Source organism: Lepisosteus platostomus, chromosome 5 (assembly GCF_059453375.1).
Source record: "Lepisosteus platostomus isolate fLepPlt1 chromosome 5, fLepPlt1.hap1, whole genome shotgun sequence".
NCBI classification, from domain to species: domain Eukaryota; kingdom Metazoa; phylum Chordata; class Actinopteri; order Semionotiformes; family Lepisosteidae; genus Lepisosteus; species Lepisosteus platostomus.
Window position 1 is genome coordinate 58,045,294 of NC_142615.1, and position 26,995 is coordinate 58,072,288.

General features: G+C 42.7%; 1 protein-coding gene, 1 long non-coding RNA gene and 1 other non-coding gene across 7 annotated transcripts in view; all 3 read left to right on the top strand.

The window, feature by feature from the left end:
• LOC148670204 (antigen WC1.1-like) overlaps window positions 1–26,995 on the top strand; it is a 217,141-nt gene that overhangs the window by 114,691 nt on the left and 75,455 nt on the right. The window lies entirely within an intron of this gene.
• Window positions 3,894–8,884, top strand: LOC148670218 (uncharacterized). Of its 5 annotated transcripts, XR_015936990.1 has the most exons (4): window positions 3,894–4,776; window positions 5,293–5,564; window positions 6,060–6,330; window positions 6,736–8,884. It is a non-coding gene; the product is annotated as an uncharacterized LOC148670218 (long non-coding RNA). The 5 variants fall into 5 exon arrangements; XR_015936989.1 differs by having other exon boundaries at window positions 6,060–8,884; XR_015936991.1 differs by having other exon boundaries at window positions 5,363–5,564; window positions 6,060–8,884.
• On the top strand, window positions 22,501–22,573 carry trnak-uuu (transfer RNA lysine (anticodon UUU)). The gene has a single exon. It is a non-coding gene; the product is annotated as a tRNA-Lys (tRNA).

The following is a 26,995-nucleotide window of genomic DNA, read 5'->3' on the forward strand; positions in this document are numbered from 1 at the left end:
GAAGAGGATAATTATGAGACTCAAAATATCCCTGTCTTTTCTTTTTTCGAGGACAAATGGATTATTGAGGTGTAAAGATGGGTTCAAAACCAAAATCATCTGCTATTGCTGCTGTTTCTTTGATAGTTTCTTCAAATCCTTCAATTGATCATTGATTTAGAGGAATAATATTATACAAATTGTGGTTTTCTGTGAATTGCCAATTTTATTGTAATTACATCTTCGTTTACAGATGTCTTGCATGTATCACAAGGTACTGTATAATAGTCGCCGTGTGTCCTCAGCTAAAATGTTTTAAAAAGTACGACAAAAGTACAATATGCTTAACAACATTTATGGTTATATCTATATTAAAATGAAGGTAAATATACCAAGATATTAAAAAACAATTGTACAGTCCTAATCTCATAATGCTTGTGAAGTTTTCCAATAAATCCGAACTGTAATTTTGAAATATTATTGCTGAGAATGCGAAGAGAATACAAAGATCAAAATCAATGAGTGAAAATACAAAAGTAGTTCATTAAACTGAGTTTCTTCCCTGAAATGATTTGATTTGCTTGCAAAGTACTAAGCAGCTTTGAACGGATCACGGGAATCAAATATACAGATGGGTTCAGAGTGTGCTTTCCAACTTTTGTGTAACATTTTCCTTTGATAGGGCAGAGTTGTCTTCACAATCTGGGTTACATAAAAAGGAGTGACGTCAGTACAAAACAGCTTTCCTTCTTGGGGAACAACGGTTGTGTTCCATATTTCTAACTATTTTGGTTTCAAGATCTCAATTTAGTGTGAAACATAAAACCACCCTTTTGGTTAACAACCGAGCCACAAAGACTCATGTACATCTTAACACTCCTCGGTCTCAGTGAAAGTAATACACTCCGTAAAATTTCCAGAGATTCATTTATTTTTAAAGGAAAATCACCAACAGCGGCCGAGATCTACTGGAGTTTTTCATTCTATACTGCGATTTCTGAAGGGTACCCTGTGAAAATATGAGTTTTGACGAGAAGGGATGGACATATAAGGCTTGGGGAATTAAACTTTAAGGTGAAGACTGCGGGTTCAGCAGCAGCAGAACCTGATCAGTATCAGTTGACTCCGATATACTTTGAAAATTAACTTCGGGATTTAGAGTCAGACATGCTACCGTTGCACCATGGGGTACTTAATTAAAAAAAAATAGAAAAACAGTCAGTGTTCCTGGATCTGTTATCAAGAACAACACCTGCACAAGAGCTGCGCAGGAAGAATTTTTTCTCTTCACAGGAGAATTTTTTGTGAAGCTGATTTGTCTCCTTTGGGGAATTCAAAACAGCTGAGAGCTGTGACCTTGTGGCACAAAGGTAGCATGTCTGACTCCACATCAGAAGGCTGTGTGTTCAAATTATGTCGAGGTCTGCTTTTAGTTTTTCAGGTTCTGCTCGTCCTGAACACGGAATTCACACCATGTAGTTGAGTTCTATCTGTACACCACATAGATAATCTAAACAAAATAGAGCCCTACTGGACATACAGTTAGGATCTCCCACAGCGAATACCCTTGAACACAAGAGAGAAGGCACAGTTCACATCTGCGAAACATCACATCCGTCTTTAGAGACAGCTACATCAGAGAATGGAATCCCGGAAGTTTCAAATAATTTCTTTTAATACAGGTTCAAGCAAACCTGAAAGTTAGGGAGTTTCTGGACACTTTTGTTTTATTTAAAAGTGTCTGAAGCCTGAAAATGTAATTTGAAAAAAAAAAAACGCTATTGGACATTAGCAGGTACTTTTTGTAACGATTTGCTATTTCATGCTGGAAAACAAAGGAAACAGACCCAATGTTTGCTTTCAGGTGCGGTTCATTACATAATAGACATCTATTACTGAGGAGCTTGAATAAAATTTACATGAGCCAGGTAGAAGTCAAACCTACAATCTTATGATCCAACATCAGATGCGTTATTTATTAAACTGCTGGTATTTCACATAACCTGAATTCCCCAATAGTGTGCTCAGCGTTGCTACTAGTAATATACCGCCCCGTCTAAAATTTCAAAGTGAGAAACGTGTGTTTTCTGATTTTTTATGAGTTTTAAAATATAATCTCTTTAAATCAGACAAAGGCTTTATGTTCCGCACTGAAATTCCAATTGATTGAGAATTCAAAGAAAGACTGTTTTCTTCCACAACACCGTATAATTATCACATCCACCAGACTCTCCAACTTCTCCAGACCTTGCTGGGTGAGCATTCGCTCCGATAAATTAGGTCACGTATCATGTTAAATCACTTCTTCTCAACACAACATTTCCTGGTACACGTTTTCTCTATGAAAAAAAGACATTTTTCCCTTGCATGATTTCTCGTTTTTTATCAAAGCGTACAGAAAGAAAAAAGAAGAAGAAATAGTGTTGCAAAAGAACTCTGTCGCCCTTGGGAAATGTCAAACGCATTGGACATGAAAAATGCCCAATAAAAGCCATTTCTCTTCGTTTCTTAGTGTCAGGGCTGCTACTGTATGTAAAAGAGGCAATTTGCTCTGAGAGCAGGTTCAACACTTTCTGAACGCAGATGTCTCAGAGCAGTGTGTCCAAGTAGCTGTAAAAGGTGACAGTCATCCCGTCACCGTAGCTTAGTTGGTTAAAGCGCTTCTCAATTAAACAAAAGAACCTATGCTCAAATCCCAGCTGTGTATTTCTTCTTATCTTGTAGTACAGAACGTACCATTTTGGGCAATCACAAAGGGCTTGACTTCGTTAAATGCATGTGTTCATTTCCTTTCTGGAAAACTTGTTTTTGATTAAATTCACACAGCTTGCGAAACATGAAATTCAGTTTTTGGTTATCAGTGCAGAAGAAATATTACCGGCTGGCAAAAAGAACGGTAAGATATTTTTTTTTTGATTCGAGAAAATACTCCACCAGTCAGTCTCTGTGGCACAATCGGTTAGCGTGTTCGGCTGTTATCCAAAAGGTTGGTGGTTCAAGTCCACCCAGGGTCAGGTTTCTTTTGCGATGTAAACATTGTTTTCGCATCGGTCGATTGGATTTCTCAGCTAAATCACAGCCATTTTAATATTTGTAGGAAATGCGATTGTTCAACACGTGTCAAAAATGTCCAATAATGCCCAACATCGCAACTCCCCAGAAAACCATATTCACCCAAGAAAAATGATCGTCGAATCGTCATTTATACTCCCGTCACATCCTCTGCTGAAATATTTTAAAAATACAATGCAGATTTGTTTGAGAACTTGACAAGCATTGTTTTGTTAGCACTGTGCAGTTGGATTTTGATATTTTGACATATTTACCTTAATTTTAAACTGTAAATACTGTACAATCTATTGTAATTGTGTTGTAATATTAAAATATGTTAGCTGAGGATGCAAAGGGGTGAAAGGGAAAGGTCAGAGGGTACAGTAACAACAAGGTTAGGATTGGTGGAGGTGGTAGGGGTGTTGATGGTTTTTCTCTGTAGAGGATGATTGAGTTTTTTATCGTTCTCTGAAGTGAGAAACTGGAAGAGTTGGGAGTTGAGAGATCTGATGAGGTTAGTTATAAAAGGAAGTTGATGTGGAGCTGTTAGCTGTAAGAATTCCTTAATGTCTTTGATGTTGTCATCAAAGATAAACTGCAGTAAGCAAAGATAAAAAGAAAATTATCTTTGCATACTGCCCTGTCTTTCTAACAACTGAAGAAGGCATGGAATAACCTTTTACTTGTTCCTTTGCAGCCTACGCATGCCGACGCAGCTACAGTATAGTTCTGCAAGTCCATCTAAAATAACTTTGTTAATATATGCAGGTGATAAATTAACGTGTCTGAGTATCTTTTCCAGCTTTACTGAATTACATCAACTTGCCCACCGAGGATAAGCGTACCTCCGTTGCCCGAGTAACGTGACGCCTGTGAATGACGTGTAAAGAGCGCATTCTATACCTAGTGGAGACGGACAACGTTTCCAGCGCTGGGTTTCAGGGGCTTTCCCAACCTCTCCTCGACCTTTAAACGCCTTACATAGTAAATTTACATTATCCTGTAATATGAATTTCCCTAACAGAAAAAAAAAAATGTAACAGAAGAAACTCTCGTAAGGTTAAATTCCCCCCCCCACGATTACAACCTCCGATTAAACTGCTGCCTGGCCGGTGTACGCGTCGCCAGTCCGCTCCGGCTCCGCAGGAGACGGGCTGTCAAACCCGAGACGGGAATCCGGGTCCGGGCTGCCCCACGGGTGAGTGAACCGCCGTCCTCTCCGGGCTTAGTCCGGACGGAAGCTCAGTAGTACCTAGTGCCCTGTTCACTAACTGCTGTAGGGTACGAGAGGTCGGCGGTGACTAAACACTCCGCCTGCAGGGAGAGGGACGGGACGGAGACGGTTATTCTCTTCTGGCAGTTTATTTTAACTGTCACATTTCCACCGTCTCTCTCTCTCTTTCATTTTCGTCCTGCTCTCTCCCGTTTCCTCGTCACATGGCCGCCGCATGGCCAGTCAGAGAACAAGGAAACGCGTGTATCATCATCGTAAACCTGTTCAGAGACGGAAGTAGAGAGCTCTCTTTAACTTAAAAATATTTTAAACTGCATAACCGAATAAAACAATGACAACGGCCCAGGGCATAAACGCGCACCAGTTTCTGACGCGTAGGCGGACTTCAGAGGCGCCTGACTCCTTTTGTCGTTGAACCGACTTCTGTCTTCATTACTTCGGAGTTTCACTCCTACTTCGTATCAGAAATAAATAACTTTCCACACGACTTTACAGGAAGCTGGAAACAACAGGTTCGAGAAGTGATATTTACATGTCTCTATATATAATACTTTCCGTACAAATAAAAGGTATAGATGTCTGGGGGAGGCTCAGTGGTTGTTATTCCTGCCCTGGGATCAGTTCAGAACCTGGGGTGCTGTCTGTGTGGAGTTCTGAACTGTGTTTGTGGGGGTTTCCTCCTGGTGCTCCAGTTTCCTCCCAGTCCAGAGACAGGCTGGGGGGTTAATTGACTTCTTGGTGTGTGTGTATATGTGTGTGTCCTGTGATGGACTGGTGCCCCGTCCAGGGTGTGTGTGTGTCCTGTGATGGACTGGTGCCCTGTCCAGGGTGAACCCTGCCTTGTGCCTGTTGCTTGCTGGGATAGACTCCAGCTCCCCCCTGTGACCCTGGACTGGATACAGCTGTTAGAAAATGGATGTCACTGTCCCCGGTCTCTTTGTGTGTGTGTCACTGTCCTTGGTCTCTCTGTGTGTGTCACTGTCCCTGGTCTCTCTGTCTGTGTCAGTGTCCTCGGTCTCTCTCTCCAGATGCGCTCCAGAGGTGGCAAGGCTGTAGACTGGAGGATGATGGGAGTGTGGCTCTGTTGGATCACTACAGCTTCAATGGACAAGACTTCCTGTCCTTTGAGGTGGACAACATGACCTGGAGAGCAAGTTCCCTGGAGGCAGAGGGCACTCAAAGGGACTGGAACCAGAACAAGATTAAAAACCAGTATACCAGATTCTTCCTGGAGACTGACTGTATGGAAACACTGAAGAGATTCCTGCAGTACAGAAAGAAACACAAAAACCACACAAAGGTGAGACAGAGAGATATCAGATACAATATGAGACAAATGCACCTAGAAGCTCTACACAAGAAGTTCCCCCATGTGCAGAGGAGTGGGTGGCACAGTGCAGTTTCTGGGGTGCTGTCTGTGTGGAGTTTGCATGTTCACCTCATGTTTGTGTGGGTTTCCTCCCACTTGCTGGTGGGTAAATTGGCTTATGGGAAATTGGCTCGTGTGTGAGTGTGTGTCTGTGTCTGTGTGAATGTGAAGCTTGTGTGATCCTGTGTGAATAGGACGTGTCTGCAGTGCTCCAGTTCTACTGTGATCTCCTTTCTTAGCCTGAGGAACAGACAAAGAGAAAATGTGTTTGATTTGTATAATTGTCTAATACTGACATGTTTTGGTTGTAAAGGTTTGCAGAAAGGAGCCACACAATATTTTGTCTGTGCAGCGATGTCGCCTCACCTTGCACAGTGTCCACACTAATTCTCAGTGTGTTAACATTGCTTCCGGTCTCCCTCTCAGTCTCTCCTCAGGTGTTTGTCTCTTCCGAGCATCTGGGAGACACACAGAGCTGTTCCCTGTCCTGTCTGGTCACCGGGGCTTCAGTCCTAGAGTCATAGAGGTCAGTTTGTCCAGGCCTGGAGAGACCGAGGGAGAGGACGTGTGGTCCAGTGGGCTCAGACCCAATGGAGACAGCTGAGGAAGAGTGTGGAGATCTGAGAGAGTAAGATCGAGGAATACAGCTGTACTGTCACTCATCACAGCTCCAACCACAGCGTCACGCTGAGCTGGGGTAAGTGTCTGGAGCAGATCAGTGTGTGTTATACTATATCACACACGGGGGTGAGAGTGGAGCAGATCAGTGTGTATTATACTGTATCACATACAGGGGTGAGTCTGGAGCAGATCAGTGTGTATTATACTGTATCACATACAGGGGTGATACAGGAGCAGATCAGTGTGTATTATACTATATCACACACGGGTGAGTCTGGAGCAGATCAGTGTGTATTATACTGTATCACACACTGGGGTGAGTCTGGAGCAGATCAGTGTGTATTATACTGTATCACACACAGGTGAGTCTGGAGCAGATCAGTGTGTATTATACTGTATCACACACTAGGGTGATAACAGAGTCACATTATTTTTGTTATGCAGCAGGTAACGTCTGAAACTTTTCTTGTCTCTATAGCAGATTATGCCGCATGTCTGAACTCTATCCACCTGGATTCCAGACTGCATGTCAGGGTGATTCTGGCACTTCTGTGTGTGATGGCAGCAGGGGCTGTAGTCATCTTGCACCAGAAGAAGCTGTGCTGTGTGCCATTTTTACCACTGTCTTCACAAAGTCTTTTCACAGACCCCAGCTTGCTCTCCATGAGACACACAGACAGGGAGAGAAGCTGGGGGTCAAAGTGCAGGGTCAGCCATTGTACAGCACCCCTGGAGCAGTTGGGGTTAAGGGCCTTGCTCAGGGGCCCAAAGGAGTAGGATTCCTCTGCCGGCCGCAGATTTTTAAAAAAGATTTTAAGATTTTTGAAGTACGCAGGCTGGATAGCCAGTAGCCATATCACCCTGCAACTCGCAACTGGTCAGTACTTGGATGGGAGACCTCCTGGGAAAGCTGAGGTACTGCTGGGAGAGGTGTTAGTGTGGCCAGCAGGGGGCGCTCACCCTGCAGTCTGTGTGGGTCCTAATGCCCCAGTATAGTGATGGGGACACTAGACTGTAAACAGGCGCCGTCCTTCGGATGAGACGTAAAACCGAGGTCCTGACTCTCTGTGGTCATCAACAATCCCAGGGTGTTTCTCGAAAAGAGTAGGGGTGTTTCCCCAGTGTCCTGGTCTAATCCCCCCCTGGTCTTTACCAGTCACAGCCTCCTAATTATCCCCATCTCTGAACTGGCTTCATCCCTCTGCTCTCCTTCCCACTGAGAGCTGCTGTGTGCTGAGCGGACTGGAGCATCATCCAGGTGGGGCTGGAGGGGATCCCCATTAACCTGTAAAGTGCTTTGAGTGGAGTGTCCAGAAAAGCACTATATAAATGTAAGGGATTATTATTAATTTTTATTATTAAGCTGTTTAAGATGGCAACACACTTCAGGCGCATGGAACATGAATGCTGGACACGAATATTAATAAGCTTCCAATGACAACACCACAGAGCAAGAACACGTTTGAGCTGAAAGATGTATATTTCACATTGAAACCGCAGGAAGTCTGATTACAGAGTAATTATGTGGTGAATGTTTCTACCACCCTGGGGGTGTCAAAGCATGGTGTTGTAGTCCTAGATGCATTTTTTAAAACTCTGTTTGCTTTTGGACATCCACTTTGTAGGAAGAGATTTAGTTCGAGTTTGCTTTTTATTTTATTTTATAGAAATTGGCCTGTCTCATTATTGTCCAGTGCTTCAGGTTAAGGAGCTAGAATTGTGTTAAGGAGCCTCTGAGACTCCTTATTTGATATATATGGAGTACCTGGGGGACAGCTCTGTGGCTCAGTGGTTTTGCTTGGCTGCCTCGTACTGCAGAGGCCCCGGGTTCAATTCCAGACCCAGAGTGCTGTCGGGGTGGAGTCTGCATATTCTTCCGTGTGTGTGTGTCCCTTATTGGACTAGCAGGGTACACCACTATCCATCCTGGATGCATGCACATGATCTCACAAAAGACTTGAACGCGGGTGCCTTGTGCTTCCATTGGATGACAGAGGAGCTACGACCACGATGATTACACAGTACCTAGTTTGGATGATGTCTTACGCTCATGAAAGTCGACTGCAGTTCCAGATATTGAGCAGGTATATTCAAGATTTATACAACCCTGACAGCCTCGATCCTTTCTTGACAGCCTTGTTAGGAGCAAAGGCAATTACTGCTATGTTTAATTACTCTGGTGACCGACACCAAGCTGCATGGTCACTATAATCCACTATTTATTCCATACATGCCAGCGTGATTAAGTAGCACTATAACCCTGAGTATGCACAGATATATACAGTATGTCTCCTTCAAGAAGTTCCTTGAAGTATGTTCCTTTTAAATCATTAATACTACACTTTCTTATATTGATTAAATGAAATGGTCTGAGACACATGTTTGAAAAGTTTAAAATAGGCATGAGGGCGTTATCTACAATACAGTATTTCTAAATGTAAGAATGTGAGAGTTGTGTGGACCTTATCTTTTTTTTACCTTGTTTAGTCTTTTTTTTGGTCAAGTGCAATTGTATTACAGTATGTAGCCCCTGACGGTGTTATTGGTGTTATATGTTATATGTACTCTTGTTTGTACGGTATAAATTTTTGCTGTTGCAATAAAAAAAAAACGAAAGTCGTGCATAGCAACGGTCACTAAGGAAGTGCAGCTTAATCCCGGAATTCCGGTGTCCGTGCAGTAGAGGGAGACACTCCCTCCGCTCTCACAGTGGATCAGCTGTCACCCTGCTCACAAGGGGGTGGAGGGGATCCCCATTAACCTGTAAAGAGCTTTGAGTGGAGAGTCCACAAAAGCGCTATATAAGTGTAAGCAATTATTATTATTTATAACAAATCAAATTACTAAAGAACATATGAAACGTTAATGATACCAATAGACAATTCAGCTTATTAGAGCTCAGTGTTTGTTCTGTACACATGTACTTATAATACATGGAATAATTTACAAAGATCCCACTACGTCCCCCTGTGTAGAATAGATGTTCATAATCTGTTTAGTCTATTGTTAGTCTCTAAACTGTCAAAATTGAAAATCTGACGTTTAATCATATTCCACTTACTGTAAGTCCACCTGTTCTGATCTGTGGTTTCAATGTCATCAACCATCAACTAACCAACCATTTTTATTCTCCTTAAAACTTTTGAAATCCAACTTTTGAGCAGCTGGTCAGAAAGTCAAGTTGCCCAGTAAGGCTGATCGAATGTTCCCTTCCAAACATACGTGAGAGGAAAAATACACCAGTGATTGCCAAAGCAAACAATTCTCAAAAAGTATTTCCTTGGACCTGAATACTACTACTACATTTAAATGTGATATATATATATATATATTCATTAAACAACTCTCAATGCATTTTCACTGTACTGAGACCAGACCTTGATGTTTAAACAGAGAACCACTCATAGAGAAAATATTATACTATATCCATATATATTGAACCTTAATATAAATGCTACGGTATTTGAAGCTTGCATTATTCTTAGACGTCGGTCTGTTGCCAGTGGCCAGTCGCCAGTGTTTCACAGAGGAATCCTGTGCAGACTGATCCTCCGACACTCAGTCTCCCATAGGGTGGCACTGCCCTGTGGAGCAAAGACATCACCGATGAAGTTCCTGGCGTTCAGAATGCGCGTCGCCAAGGCTGTGCTGCTTAAGCATCTCACCATCTTCCTCCTTGTCTTTCGAGAACACCACGCCATTGTCCTCCTGGCCCCAGCGCAGGCTGGTGTTGCCCAGCTCGGTGTGCCTGGACAGCTCTCTCGTCACCTGTGGAGGGGACAGTACCACAGCAGCCCGGGTCAGAAATCAGGGCCCGGTACGTCTTCCTGAACGAGAGCCGCGGTCTTGTCGCGGCAGGGAGGACGCGATCGCCGGGCGAAACAGGGAAGCAGCAGCAGACAGCGCCTGTGGTGGGTGATAGTGGTCTGTAGTGGGAGGTGGCAGCTGGAGTGAGTGCTCTGGAAAACGTGGGACGTAGTGGGATTCAAAGTTGCAGAACGAAGCAGGGAGGCAGCCAGATAGGTGACGTCGAAAGCAAGCAAAGCCCGGAGCCGATAGATACCCAAGCGAAGCAGCTAAGAGACGAGGTCGAGGCGAGAAATCTTCGACGCCAAGGAGTAAACACAAGGGCAATCCAAGAGCAAGGTCGAGGGAAATGGGGTCAAAGAATCAAGGAAAACTTGACTAAGGAACACCAAGGCTCAAGCCTGAACTCCCTAACACTGAGCGAGCGGAGGGCTGACTGTGAGCAGGTGGAACTGATCTTCCACCCAATTGCACTGTCACGGCAACCAGGTGACTGACAGGTGGCCACGTCGGTTGCTGTGGTTACTCGGAAGGGTCTTTGAGCAATCCAACGTGAGCAGGCATGATAAAATAAACAAAGCCAGCAAGGGAAAGGTCAGCGCTTCGATATAACTGCAACTATGATCTCCAGTATTCTCTCTCTTATATTCTAGTTTAAAGCCCTTATTAACTCTATAACTCTACCCTGCACTTTTGGGCCTATTCATATGCTCCCTTAATTCAAAATGCCAAAAGGAAGATAATAGTAATTTCTTCTGTTTGTTTTGTATTGTGTTTATTAATCACTTCCACTCCCCAGTTTATAAATACTCCCAGTCTGTCCACAGCTCTGCGCTAATCTTCTCTTGCTCCCCTCCCTCCATCCTATCTTGACCCTTGCAACTGCCTCCCTGGCTCATTCTTCACAAATGATTTCCCCAGCCAGGTGAGGTAACACTACAATAATAAGTACACTATCCCTTTATATTCATCTGATTGTTTCCTGAATTCCTAAAATGCTGCTTTTTAACCAAAGAAAATCCCCAATAATGATTCATATTGGTAGGAACCCACTGCGTGCAATGTGTGACAACCATTATGATTGAGTGTATTTCTGATTTCTGTATAACAAAGCAATGTGTGGCTCATTATGCATAGCATTGACTGGATGATCTTTTTTGTCTACTGCAGCTCCAACAGTATGATTTGCTTAGTTTCTTCTTTACGAGGAGCCTGGAATATCGCAAGCCACCTATGCACACTGACACAATCTAGTAGTCGATTTCCTATACCTGGACCAGAAGCCACTCTTTAACATCTGGGTCATTAGGATTCACTTCCAAGTCCATTAATATCCTTACTCTCAGCACCACTCTCTTCCCTGTGGAGGAAAGGATGAAAACAGCATAGAAGACAAAAAAAGAGGCAAACCCCATTCTGAAGTAGCATTAAGTGATTCACCCTGCCTGGTCTGAGGGACAGTTATATGGTCAAGGACGTCAAAACATCACTTACAATATTACAAAAGACTGGTGCTCTGAAGGTGGCTCCAGAGTCTATCCCAGCAAGCAACAGGTGCAAGGCAGGGTTAACCCTGGCAGTAATGCCAGTCCGTCACAGGGCACACACCACAGCTCATTTTCCCAGGAGCCGATTCAAAACCTACCAGCATGTCTTCGTACTGCAGGAGAAAACCCACGCAAAGACAAGGAGAACATTCAAACTCCATGCAGACAACAGCCCAGATACTGAACCCAGAGCTCAGGCACTACGAGGCAGCAATGCTAACCACTGCACCCAGTGCACCCTGGGACCGACTCTGGGCCACCACAAGTGCGAACTGGATAAGCGGTCGTGGAATAGCAAAGTGAAGGCGACGTTCCCCGCAAGGTTACCCCCATAAGGCTGTCGAAGTGGCACCGCGATAACTTACCACTGTAGCAGAAGAAAGCGTAGGTGGTGTTGCAATTATAGTCATTCCAGGAGCCTCTCGCACTCCCCTGAAGATTCACGGCGCCACAGCTCTCGATGCCACCATAATTGTTGGGCTCGCCCACGTGCCAGGGGCGGAAAGTGGAGACGTCCCCATCGGACCACTTCCAGGGCTCGGTGAACAGTCCGATCCAGACCTCCCTGCCTCCGGCCGTAACTCTTACTAACTCATTCTCGCTCTGGCTCCTCACCCGGGTCAGGTCGGTGTAATGTTCTCTGCAAAACGTCAGGGCTTCTGTCCAGTTCTTGGCCTCAGCCACCAGGAAGTATTGATCGGCTGCGCCTTCCCCCCCTGAAGAAGTGAACCCCAGTCAGTAGTCGGGTTGAGGGTCGCGGAGCAGCCTCGGCAAGCAACAGGCAGGATACCACCTGGATGGGACGCCAGTCCACTGCACGGAGGCACAAGCACCGCATACAGTCACACCAGGGCCAAACATTCCCAGCAGCCAATTCACTCACCAGAGCGTCTTTGGACTGTGGGAGGACACTGGAGCACCTGGAGCACCCGTAACTCCGAACCAGTTAGCTCCTAAATTCACTATGACCTGTGACCCTGAGCAACCGTTATTCCCCGCCCAGCCCTCCATCAATCAACATGCAGTTTCACTGCTGACGCACACAAATATTACACCTTCTCCAGCTGTTATGAATCGCCTCTCTTCAAAGCCCGGTGTGTTTTTTTTTTGGAGATGTTATACAGATGCAGCCATTCAAAGTGCCGGAGGTAATTGATGCAAAACACCGCGGTACGTGATTGGTTGACCGACAGGGGCACTCGGTCGTAGAAAGATTTACAGTAAATGTCTTTACTGTGCCCATTTTAGCATTGAATATTTATATGGAATTTTACCACTACCACTAGGTGACTATTCATTGTTAAAAATGACTTAAATTCGATCATATTGTGATATTTTGAAATATTTATATTTAGAAATATAAATTTGTTTGGTGCGAGTGAGGTTTCATTTAATCTTTGACCCAGGGAAACGTTTCATTTTTTCAAAGAAATGTTTGTTAAAGAGAGAGTCATGGCTTCAGTGGGATTTGATCACAGACATTGTGATAGGGAAGTCAGGAGCCTAACCCACAGCGCCACCAGCAAGGTCACATGGAGAGTGTTGAAAAAGCACTACAGAAACATTATCAACAGACAATGTACAGCGTGTACTATTCTTGTGTTGCGGTACATGAATATAATTATATCGTTATTAATTTCTTTAGATACGCGATTCCATATTATATTCCCTTTTAATCAAATTTTAAAAGTATGCTTGTTGACTCCGGTATCACGTTAGTTAAAGACTTCGATGCTTAAAATGTTTAGGGAGAAATGGAATACTGGTGTGTATGTTTTCTTTAAAGTACCGAGACCAGCCATATACTGTATGTTTAAGTTCCAAAATTAATATCGTTTATGGCCTTCACACGTGTTACAGTATGCTCCTATTCTTTTTATGCTCAGGTACTAAGATTTCCCTTAAGTGGTAAAATTAGATATGAATATTCAATACTTAAACGGGCACAGTTAAGACATTAAATATACATATACATACTGTATACAGTACAGTTTGCATACAGTAATATGTTATGTTCCTAAATCAATCTCTTTTATGAGCATGTGAAAGGTATGGTGAATCGATTCTCAAAAATTACTGTACTTTGCATGATTGGAAACAAATGTGTGATTGCGAAATGCTGTGGTGTTACTTTTACAAAAACAGTCAATGAAAAAAAGAATGTGGACCAGGGCAATACTTTGAGTTTACAGCTTGTCCAAGGTCATTCATTATTAATACTATTAGTAATATCTTCGTTAAAGACTTTGATGGCGACAGCTCAAACATGAAAGGTTGAGCTTCATTAGCTCCACCTTGCGGAAATTCCGGATACTATTATTTTTTTGCGGTATTATAGGAGAATTTACGGTAACTCGCGGTGGACTGTGTAAAGCCCACCGCAAAATAATGCGGTACCGCCCACTTGTTTTGAATGGCTGCATCTGTATATGTCAGAAAGAGCACTGTGACGTCAGAGACACCAGCCAGAGCGCCAGGATCAGCGAGCGAGACCGCGGGAGGTGTGCGGAACGCACTGCGAAGAGTTATTGATCACTTATCTATCGACAACCAATTAAATCAACTGAAGAACCGTTGAATAAACGATTAACTTCATCGACTGGTGAGTACTGATTCTTTTCCCGTTCTTGACCCCGTTTTAAATATCTAGAAAACGGTCAATACCGCCTGTATCGATCAATTACAGTACCATAGTGCGTTTAGTGTTAATAATGTTCAATCCGAAATTAAAGAATGGTTATTCAAATTATTATTTAGGAATTTAATCCTAGAACTAGAGAATTATATTCCAAGTTGATAAATTTGTTTAAGTAACAGTTAAAATGCATTTTCTATTTGTTTACAAATCATAAGTATGGTAACCACGGCGACATGCGCCAAGTCACTGTGCCCGGCTAAGTGTCTCGCCTTCATCACAAAGAGCGGTCTGACGTCACGGACAGCTACTAATAGTAATACTAGTGTATTCATGTTAAAATTTGTGAGAGTACAACTGGTAGTTTTAATATTAATGCTAGTATTCATGTTAATATTAGTGCTTATTATGGATATACTGTTAGACTATTTACACTAGTAGTCATGTTAGTTTTAGTGATATTATTACTGTTATGGAACAAGTAATAGGTTTATTCCATGCTGAAAAAAAGAAGAAAGAGAACACAACGTTTCGGCCGTGGAGCCTACTTCAGGTATCACACTCTCTCTTTCTCTCTTTCTTCTTTTTTTCAGCATGGAATAAAACCTATTACTTGTTCCTTTGCAGCCTACGCATGCTGACGCAGCTACCCACCTGAATTATTACTGTTATTATTAGTATTAGTAGTGTAGTAGTAACTTTGTGTTATAGTTAGTAATAATGATAGTGTTAGTTATAGTGATAGTGTTACTGTTGTCATATTAGTGGTATTTTTGTTAGTGTTTGTTATAGTGTAACTGTAGGTAAGAGTGTATGTAATGTCCATCAGTGTGTGAGTTTGTGTCTGTGAGTATGTGTACTGTCTATGTGTGATTCTGTAAATGTGTGCGTATCAGTGTGTGGGTGTGTATCTCTGAGTGTAGTGTCTACAGTATGTGTGTGTCTGTGAATGTGTGCTAGTTTGTATTTGAGCATGTATGTGTCTGATTGTGTGTATAAATGTGTATGGTGTTAGTCAGTATGTGTAGTGTCTGTGTGTGTGAATGTGTGTGAGTGTGTAGGTGTATACTGTATCTCTCTGTGTGTGAATGTGTTTGTAGGTGGGCTTGGGCTCCAATGTTGTGTCTGATAGAAGTGACCCATCAACAGGTGTCGAGGTCCAGAGCTGCTTGCAAATGGAATCACTTTCTAGAGTCCAGACCAATGTCTACAGAGCTGTGAGTGCTCTGTTTTTATCACTATTAGTAGTAATGACAGCAGTAATAGTAGCAGGAGTATTAGTATCAGAATTACCATTAGAATCTGAAGTCATGGTCGTAGTAGTAATGGTAGTAGTGGTATTAGCAGTTGTGTCAGTGGCAGCAGTATTAGTAGCAGTAACAGTACTATTAGTAGCTTTAGTAACATTAGTAGTAGCAGTAGGAGTAGCTGTAAAATTGTATTAGTTGCAGTTGTGTCAGTGGCAGCAGTAGTAGTAGCTGTAGTAGCAGTATTACACTAGAACCATGTGTTACGATCCCTGCATCCCGGCAACGAAAGAGGCAGAAGAAGGCGTAGTCTTAGTTCATTAGTCTACCTATCACTGTACGCTTTCACCACCACACCTCCATCTCATCTTGTATTTAAACACTAGTCTTTCCCTACCTCCTCGCTCAGTATTGGTTTTCCTTTCGAGCTACTTAGTTGCGCTACGCCTTCTACCTCTTCGTACTGTTCTGGTTCTGACTTTGGTTTCTCCACTTTTACTACATTTTTTGGATTACGGCTCGGCTTCGGTTGCTCTTTCTCAGTTTGGATCTCTGGCTTCCCCTGGACTCTCGGCTCTCTCCTTCGTCTCATCTATCCACCAGGGCCGCTGGTCTGCCCAGGATTATGCCATAAACTTTCGAGTAGCAGCAGCAGAGACTCACTGGGAGGATGAGGTCCTAATTTTTCTTTTTCTGCAAGGGTTATGTGAAGAAATAAAGGATCACCTGGTAACTATACCACAGTTGGGCAGAACTTTGGAGGAAGTAATTTCCCAGGTGTTGGAATTAGAGTTTAGAATTTGTCAGAGGAATATAGAAAGATCTCAGACACAGATACTAGAGGTTCCTCGGCCACCACCTACCAACACTCTAGACTCGGAATAATCTATGGAAATTGCCCGCACCCGGTTAACTCCAGAAGAAAGAGAGAGATGCAGACGAGAGGGCCACTATATGTTCTGTGGAAAATTAGGACACTTTAAAGCTGACTGCCCTGCTTTACATTCGTCTTTGAGGCGCCTCCCTACTACTCAAGATCCTGTGGTGAGTGAGTTAACTCAATCCTCTAAGTTTTCCTCAGGATTTTCTATTATGTCTACACTGTTTTGGGGTAATAAACAGACGCCACTTCTTGCTTTTATTGACTCGGGGGCAGCAGGGAACTTCATCGACGCCTCCTTAGCTCAAGCTTGGAAATTACCCCTGACCCAGGTGACTCCTCCTCTTCATGGACAATCTATTGATGGTTCCCCAGTGTCTCCAGGACTTATAAGATGGCAAACTGAATTAATAAGATTTTTTAATAAGGTTTTATCTCCTCGAGACCCCATCACATCCCCTTGTACTAAGCTTTCCCTGGCTCCAACAGAATGACCCTAACATTTCATGGTCCCGTAGAGAAATTTTAACTTGGGGACCCCAATGTATTGGTAGTTGCTGTCGTCTGCAAGGTTGTAAGAGTTGCACTCATGGAAACGCCCCCTTCTGGTGTTCCTACGATACCCCCCCCAATATTCTGATCTACAGGAAGCCTTCAATGAGCAAGAGGCCTTGGCTCTCCCACCCCACCGACATTATGACTGTGCCATCGACCTTTTGCCAGGAACTATTCCTCCTAAAGGTCGTATATTCCACTCTCCAATATGGAATCCGAGGCCCTGAAAATATATATACCAGATTCTCTGAAGGCTGGAATTATACGCCCATCCACTTCTCCTGCTTGTGCCAGTTTTTTTTGTGGAAAAGAAGGATGGTTGGCTCCGTCCCTGTATTGATTATAGTGGCCTTAATGAGATCACTATTAAGAACCGGTACCCTTTGCCCATAATTCCGGCAGCGCTTGAGTCCGTGCATGGGGCCAAGATCTTCATCAAACTGGATCTACGAGGGGCTTATAATTTAATCCGTATTCGGGAAGGGGACGAGTGGAAGACAGCATTCATGACAACCCATGGACATTATGAATATTTGGTCATGCCTTTTTGTTTGGTAAATGCCCCAGCAGTGTTTCAAACCTTTATTAATGATATTTTTTGTGATCTGCTACTGTAGCGGCGAGGCTTATTAATAAGAAAGAATTAAGTGTTCTGAGCCTTCCCAAATGAGGCCCCATTTCTCTGTTCATCTCTGTGGTGCAGCCACAGAGAGACCATTCATGCAGGGTGATTTAAGGTCCTAGGGCAGCTCCCAAAGGGAGCTAAGCCTGGCTATCATGATCAATGGTCATCCATTGGCACCTATCTGTCTAGGGAGTGTCAGATGGACATCTGGACTGCATTCCTAAGTGTCAGGAGTAAGTGACTCATATCTCACCTTGATCAACCAATCAGGGACTGGTAGGGCCGAGTAACCCACGTGGGACTCTGATGCCCATGGAACTTTCAACCAATCAATAAGCTGAAGTTCCTCCAGGTAAAAACAGGCAACACAGAGAGCCTGGGAGATTCAACAAGAAAGGGAAGATTCAGAGGAGATTCAGTAAGATTCTGGAGAGGATTCTGTGGACTGTTCTAAAGGGAATTCAAAGGAGAATTCCAGGGCAGGACAGCCCAGGAGCAGAAGGCTCCCAAGGGCAGGACATTCTCGCAGAGCGCCTCCTGACCATCCTGAGACTCAGCCCGGACAACCACGGAACGGCCAGTGTGTCCGAGTGCCAGAACTTTCCTTTGTTCTAAGAGTGTAGAGTGGAGGTTGCCAGAGAGTAACCAGCAGCAGGCCTCGTGAACAGGTCGGAACTGTGGACAGCTGAATCACTATTCAGAACTAGCTCTTCATCAGGAACGAACCGGTCCTCTTCCTGACTTGCTGGGACCCACAGTCATCTTTTCTCCTGTGCACAAACTTTGCTAGTTAAAGCCAACAGTGAGCATCAGCAGCGCACCGTCGCAAGCCGCACAGCACAGCCTGGCACCGAGCCAGAGAGCGCGGATTGGACAGCAACAAGCCTGCAACTGTTTCTTTGTGCCCGCAGGAGATCTGAATTCCCAAAGATTGGATGAGTATTCAACTTCAATGCATTACAGCTCGAGAATTCAATTGTTATCCCAACCAGTTGATATCAATTTAATTCCTAAGAGTTATGTACTTGTTTCGAGTATCTAATGTAGAAGTTATAACCAAGTTCATTTATGAAACGGTCTTAATGAATGATATACTGAACGTATGTCCTATTGATATGTGTAACACTTTGTAACTGATTGAATATATACCTTTTGTATTCTGATAACCCTCTCGATAAGATCTGTTAGGTTTATATGCATATTCTATGTATTAATAAATGTATCCTCGTGTATTAGTACCTGTGTGTGTGCGTTGTTTGAGTTATGTCGCATGGTTGGATTCTAAAGCCATCAAAAGAATCAACTTTGTGATTTACTGCTACAATTAATAATTGTCTCAGTAAATGCCCAAACCCTACAGAACTGGTGCCTTCAGAGAGCCACTATGATTACATATTTGGCGTCCCTGAGCCGGTTTTCTTACACTACAAAGGTTTGTCTTGGTATACCTTGATGACATTCTAATTTTCTCTAATACCTTCCAGGATCATGTTCTCCATGTCAGAGAAGTTCTCTCCCGACTCATAAAGAATAAACTTTATGTCAAACTGGAGAAGTGCACTTTTAATGCTTCTAGGATTCACTTTTTAGGTTACATCATCTCTCCAGAAGGGGTGAAAATGGACTCAAGTAAAGTCTCCGCAATTACTGATTGGCCCACACCCAAGAACCTTAAACACATGCAACGGTTTCTTGATTTTGCCAACTTCTATAGGAGGTTTATTTGAAACTTCAGCTCGGTGGTTGCTCCCATAACCTGTTTAACTCGCAAAGGACCCAGACAAGGTAAATGGACCCCTCAAGCAGAAGAGGCATTTCAGGACATGAAACACCTGTTCACTACTGCCCTCATCCTGAAACACCCTGATCCTTCTTTGCCTTTTGTTGTTGAGGTGGACGCTTCTGGCCATGGTGTGGGCGCTGTTCTCTCTCAACGTCATGGAGAAAAACAAATTCTTCACCCCTGCGCCTTCTAAGAAGTTATTCCCTGCACAGATGAACTATGATGTTGGTAACCGTGAGCTTCTGGCTATTAAGTTAGCATTGGAGGAATGGAGACACTGGCTGGAGGGAGCTCATCATCCATTCTTGATATACACAGATCACAAAAACTTGGAGTATTTACAATCGGCCAAACGTCTATGTCCTCGCCAGGCCAGATGGTCCCTCTTTTTCTCCAGATTTAATTTCCTTATCACCTACACTCCAGGCTCTAAGAACATCAAAGCTGATGCTCTCTCACAGATCCACGACCCCCCTGAGGCTGAACTGCTTCCCGAACCCATCATCCCTTCTGGTAAATTCCTGGCAGCTGTCAGATGGGACATAGAAGTTGTAGCTAGACGCGCCTTGGCTGGACAAACTGTACCTCCTCAGTGCCCTCCGGACAAGTTATTTGTCTCAACCCCAGTCAGATCTTCTGTCTTCTGTCTTCTGACGTACCTTGGATTTCATCTCTAGAGACTTCTGGTGGCCAACCATGGTTAAAGTTGTCAAGGAGTATGTCCAGGCCTGTTCTATCTGTTCCCGAATTAAGTCTTCTCGGATGAGGGCGGCAGGCCCTCTTCAACCCTTACCTATCCCCAACCGTCCTTGGACCCACCTCTCAGTTGATTTTATTATTGACATTCCACCAAGCCAAGGATACACGACAGTCATGACAGTAGTAGATCGTTTCTCTAAATCTGCCCATTTTATTCCCCTACCTTCCTTGCCTTCGGCTAGGGAACTAGCAGACCTGTTCGTACTGCATATCTTCCGTCTTCATGGCATCCCTAAAGACATTGTTTCCGATAGGGGCCCCCAGTTTATTTCACAATTTTGGAAGGCCTTCTGTAAGTCACTGGGAGCCCCAGTTTCGCTTACTTCAGCTTACCACCCTCAGGCCAACGGTCAAACTGAGCGTATGAATCAAGAGCTGCTAACCTACTTAAGGGCATATATCTCATCTACCCAAGAAGTGGATCACTGGCTTCCCCTGGACTCTCAGCTCTCTCCTTCGTCTACGGTATTTGGATCACGACTTGTCTCTATCGGCTCCTGCAAGTGGCTTCATTACTTGGTTTTGGTTTCACTGGCCGAATCCTTAACAGAATACTGAGCCACTTAACATGGACCCAGCAGAACAAGAGGAATTTCGCTCGGTTTTGGATCAATACTGGCAAGCCTTACTCCAGTTACAGGCTTCAGTCCAACAGATTTCACCGCACCTGTCGGCAGTGCCGCCTACCAGTAATAGTGAAAGTAACGCTGGAGCTGCCGCTTCGGCTCCGCCCCCGCCAGCTTCTACACCCGCTCCTCGACCTCTTCCACTTACACCACCTGACAGGTTTGACGGCAACCCTACGAGATGTCGGGGTTTCTTAGCACAGTGTGCGCTGGTTTTCAGGCTCCATCCGGAAACTTTTTTTTTCTCCTCAAGACAAGATTGCCTTCGTACATTAGTTTCTCTGTTAACTGGCTGTGCTCTGGATTGGGCAACTGTCCTACTAGATCGCAGGGCTCCTGAGGTACAGGACTATGATCTCTTTTTAGAGAAATTTAAGGGTTTTTTTTGTCGTTCCTCAGCTGGACAAGACTCCTACCGCCTCTCATCTATCCGCCAGGGCCGCAGGTCTGCACAGGATTATGCCATAGACTTTAGAGTAGCAGCAGCAGAGACTCACTGGGAGGATGAGGTCCTAATTTTTCTTTTTCTGCAAGGGTTATGTGAAGAAATAATCACCTGGTAACACCTCCGTCTCATCTTGTATTTAAGCACTAGTCTTTCCCTACCTCCTCGCTCAGTATTGGTTGGCCTTTCGAGCTACTTAGTTGCGTTACGCCTTCTACCTCTTCGTACTATTCAGGTTCCGACTTTGGTTTCTCCCCTCTTACTACGTTTTTTGGATTACGGCTCGGCTTCGGTTGCTCTCTCTCAGTTTGGATCTCTGGCTTCGTCTACGGTATTTGGAGCACGACTTGTCTCTATCGGCTCCTGCAAGTGGGTTCATTACTTGGTTTCGGTTTCACTGGCCAAATCCTTAACAAGTAGCTAAATACACAGGTCACACTGCTCCAGTTGAGGCTCAAACTCACAACCTCAGCATGACTCTGCTGTGCATTGCTGTATAAGCACCGCGCGCTGACCGACTGCGCCACTGGAGCTGTTTAACACCCTCTCCTCATACAGACTGACGCTGCAGAAACACAGGCTGCAAACGGGGTTTCAGTTGTGGATCCATCTCCACATGGGGGAAAGGGACAGTAAAATAGCAAGGAAAATACAAGAGAAGAAACTGAAAGAATTGTGCTCACTGCAAAGTAGAAAGGAAAGAGGTGGCTGGATACGTAAAACAACTCCGCAGATAATTTGTAACGACATTCTTTGGTGACAATCAGCGGTCGGATTTCTCTTCAGGTCCAGCTCTGCAGTTTGAACGTACATTCTCCGAGATTGGTTAGTTATATGTGATCAGCTGATATTAAATAGGACTAATAAGAATCAATACAATTGATGTCTGGCAAAGGCAAATAACCTTTGTACATGATCTGGAATGTGACTGGTTAAATTTAAGCAAAGTTGCTACCCCCTTTATAAAGGGTGTGCACACTTATACAACCAAGACATTGAAAGTTTTTTTTTTATTATTGTTCCAAAAAATGTTCCATTTGTTTTCTTTCTTAAATGTTGTTGATTAAAAGATCTTATTAAATGCGAAAAAATCTGATTGTGAAAAGGTCAAATTCTTAGTGAAAAAATCAGTAATGTGAGGAAAGATGAATTGTGGGAGCCCCTTGACTCCTCGTGTCGTTCTGTATTTCTCGCTCATTCTACTGGGAGTTGTGCCGTTGCTTCTGGATAAAGTCTGTCAGTGGTCATTCCAGATGGGTCAGGTATGACTGCACTTCGGCACAAGAAGAGACATGTGATTTGCGAGGATCCCGGCAGTGTCTTCGTTTTTTTCTAGAGCCCAGATAGCTCAGTTGGTAGAGCATCAGACTTTTAATCTGAGGGTCCAGGGTTCAAGTCCCTGTTTGGGCGGTTGTGCTTTTCTTCAATCTATTGTGAATGTCATTCTAAATCGTCTTTTATCTTTCCCTCTTCTAGCTGTACTGTGGTTATTTTAAATGTTCATCACTTGTATTTTCTTTAGTGTTTCCTTTCACAAACCGAAAATGTTCAAGGTGATCTTCTCACCACACTCCACATAGATAAATTAAAAGAAATCACAGAAGAGTAAAGGACACGCAGCGAGGAGCTCCCGCAGTGAGTACTCTTGAATACGACAAGAGGAAAGGCACACTGCACATCTGCGGAACATCGCAAAGTAATTTTTTTTATGAAAGGTTCAAGGAAACCTGAATATGTTTGCTAGAAGTATTTCAGAATCACAGTCAAATCGAGTAAGATTGCTGCACAGATCTGACGTGTGAATTTAGAATACTGTTTGTGCGTTGTATAAAATACGCTGTTCAAAGCTTTTAAAAAACTACAGAGATACGTTTCGGAATGCGTCTTCCTGTAAAAATAAAATCTCTACACGGGTGCTATAAGCAGAGTCTGAAGCCTGCTTAACAGAAGAACTATATTCAGAGGGCCAAAGAAGTGAATATTTCACCAAGCGAGAGAAAGCATCTCAGAAAAAGGAGGTGCAGTCTCTTCCATGCAGAATAACACCACAAAGTCAGACTACAAGTGCTGAAAAGCTGCTATCAAGGGTAACCCGGCCGAGCGCTCTAAGGAGCTGGATTAAAGCTCCGTCTCTTCGAAGGCATGAGTCGGAATCCCACTGCTGCCCAGTATCTCCTTGTTAAGAATCATGGTTTTGTTGTTGTAGATTCTGCGCGATTAAATCAGTTTCAATAGAATTAATTTGAACAGTCATATTTGTTTTATTCCTCCTACCATGGCAATTTGTGCTCAAAGATTTAACTTTTTTATATTTTAAAAAACATGCTAGCCTTAATGGGAAAGTAAGCGGCACTGCAGGCGTGGTGGCCAAGTGCTAAGACTTCGGTATCAATAAGGTCAATAATCTGTTAAACATTTTATGCCATTTTTTCCATAAATGATGTTCACGTTGGAACAGTGAGAAAGGCGTGCCTGGATGCGCTTGAACCATCACCTTATTATCATTTGAGTCCCACCCTGACCGCACTAAGCAATTGTACCACAGAGACTCCAACAAGTCAGTTTTCTCCATTTGCAGTTTTGGGTAAAAAATAATCTGCACTTTTAAGCAAGTATTGTATTTCAAATTTGGCAAATTTCTTGAAAAACGTTGTTTCAGAGAGAAGCTGAGTAGACAGGAATAGCCCAGTCAGTAGAATATCGAGCTTTTTATCTCTAGGTCCCTAGTCAGGTGACTGATTTTCTTGCAACTACTGTGAACCTGCGAAATAGATGGTCTTTTGTCCCTCAGTATAACATAGAAGTTGTTCTATTAATGTTTAAAATGTTCAATATTTTTCATGCTCTTAAGCACTTTCTGTCACAAAGTTTATAGTGTTCTTGGTGCTGTGCTGCACGTAGATAATATAGACGAGAGCACAGGTAACAATACAGGACAAGCAGTGAGGAGCTCACGTAGCTTTCAACTCAGTGCAGAGTCCAGAGGGAGGCCTAGGTCGCTGAACGATCAACAGGTATCTAATAATGACATTCACAAAGGTGACAATACGTTTTTTTCAACATATCCTTACATTTACTCATACAGCACAATGTATTTTCTGTACCCTCAAATCCCCAATGTTTCTCCTGAGAAACACAAGTATAGAGTGAAATCACAATAAATTATACAACAAATCTATTCAAATGCCCAGATATGACAGAACACACCCCTTTAAATATGTATTTCCTTCATTTCAGTTTTCTTCCCTCCCCAGGATACCTGAAAATTCACTATCGCATATTAAAGGCTGTACATGTAATACATCTACTAATAAAGATGGACATTAAAGTTAATTATTTAAAAAATACACTTTTCATTAAGACATGTATTGACAAAATTATTGTGAATAGTTGTGGTGTCTGGAAAGCAATTTTTGTTAAATATAACAATTTTCAAGCGAGTGGTGCATAAGCTTGTTATTTAGTGACTTAATTATTTCCACTGCATTCACAACAGTTCTAATGTGTTTGCTTGTTCCGCATAGCCTGCTACTGAGTTGTTTTCAGAACTGAAACCTATAAGAACATTATTTAAGATGCACCATGGCCCAGAATCGTTCATTGGGACTAGGATTAATATCAACTGAAAGTACTCCAAAATAAAATATTTAACCTGAATATTAAAAGAGTAGGAAAGTATTAAAACAACACCATAACGTCTTAACTTCCAATCTTCTTCCAGGTTCAGGCCATGTACAGTAAAATGACATAATCAGTTGAGTCATGCCGAGGCTGAAAGTTTAAGCCTCACCTGGAGCAGCCTTGTTTTCCGCTTAGTTTTGAATATTTATATGGATTTTACCACTAAAGGGAAATTTTAGTAGCTGAGCATAAAAAGAAGAGGAGCATAACGCATCTGAAGGTCATAAACGATATTAATTTAAAACATTACTGTATGTATGTAAACTGTACTGTGTATGGCTGGTCTTGGTAGTTTAAAGAAAAAATACACACCAGTCTTCCATTTCTCCCTAAACATTTTAAGCATGAAAGTTTTATGAAACGGTACCCAAATATGCGATTGCTGTATAGAATGAATTTTAATTAAAAAAAAATATTTAACACGAACATTAAGCTGTTTACATCTTCCGCCTGAGAACAGTCACCCGTTGCTACCCAACGCAGAATGGTGATTGGCTGACACCATCTGACACCCCTCTGATTGGAGAAAAAAGACGTGCTGGTTTGCTATACCAGGAAGAGGATTTCTTTCAATTCTAAACGTGTATTTTAAAAGTTTAAGAAATAAAAACCTTACAGGGTACACAGATTTCTAAACTGATCAGGATCGTTATCTTTGTCTTATGCATAATAATGTTCACCGCTCTGTCCAGCAAATTAATAATAAACTTTATTTTATATAGCTTTTTAAACGAATAAGTAATTAGATTGCTCATAAACCTAATCACTTGCTTTTTCTTTTTATTTAGGCTCAGATTTCAACTATAGATCGTATTATTAATAACCATAATAACAACCAACCAACAAAAACAACCATATAAACATAATACCAACCAAAAACATAGATAACAACCACAATACAAAATCAAATAATCAAACCATTTTACACTCGCAAGTCCTCCAATTATCATAATCCCGCCCCTTATGCAAAACCAAACCTTCCTCCCATCCCAGTTTATCCTGTTTATCATAAACAAAATCCACCTCAATTTTCAACATAAAGCATTACACAAAATCAATACCTCAACACTCCATACTCAACAACGATAATTCACAAACAGCCAGAACATGTAACTACACATTCCCAAACATACCTACTTTCCATAGCCCCGCCCCTTATGCAAAACCAACATCCCTCCCCTGTTCTCTCTCTCCCCTGGCGGTTGTAATTGTTTTTATTTTCAAATAAATTTTAGCAAAGTCATGTATTTTAAAAATCTTAAGATTTTTCTATATATGTCTTTATTTAGTGGTTTCATTAGTGACAAAGGCTAAACTTTCTTGGAAAAATGTCTTTTATGTAAACTATGTTTGCTATTAATTCATTCAGGGCTAAAATATGTTCATTGTCTTCTAATGAAAGAAGGGTTCCTTTCGCCGTAGTCGGGAGCCTAGCCTTTAACTAGTAAGTACTGTATTTACTGGGTTTTTGAGGGGGGGGGGGTGTCTTTCGCTGGAAATCTCGCCTCCTACTTTGAAAATACCCGTGAAACCGGTTCAATTCGTCACAGCCAGCACTCCTGCAGAGAGTTGGGTTGTACTTGCAGTGTATACAGTACACGCGTTATGCTCTTCGTTAATGTCTGTGAAGTTTTATTTAATCTCTGAGCCATACTGATTCTTCTGGAAGCCAGTTTCCGCCAGGGAGTAAAAAAAAAAACACACTATGGTATTCTCTCCAATGCAGTGCAGTTAAAAACATACCTCTGATGCTGCTCCTAAATGAATATCGTTTATGACCATCAGAAGCTTTATGCTCCTTTTCTTTTTCCAGTGGATTGAACAGGGAGAGGCATTTCATGATGTACTTTTCACTGATGAAACAACAGTGGCTCTGGAACAGTTTTCAACCAAGTCGTTTTATAAAAAGGGGAGATATGTACACGTTACTGAAGCTAAAAGTTTAGCCTTTGTCCTAATGTAAACACTAAATAAAGACATATAGAAATCCCTACGTTACAGACTGTATATGGCTGGTATTGGTAGTTTAAAGAAAAAATACACACCAGTATTCCACTTTCTCCCTAAACATTTTTAGGATCAGAGTCTTACATGTGGTTATTTCGAAAACGTTTGTACGTGCTCCTTCTTACCATGTTACTGTTTACCGTT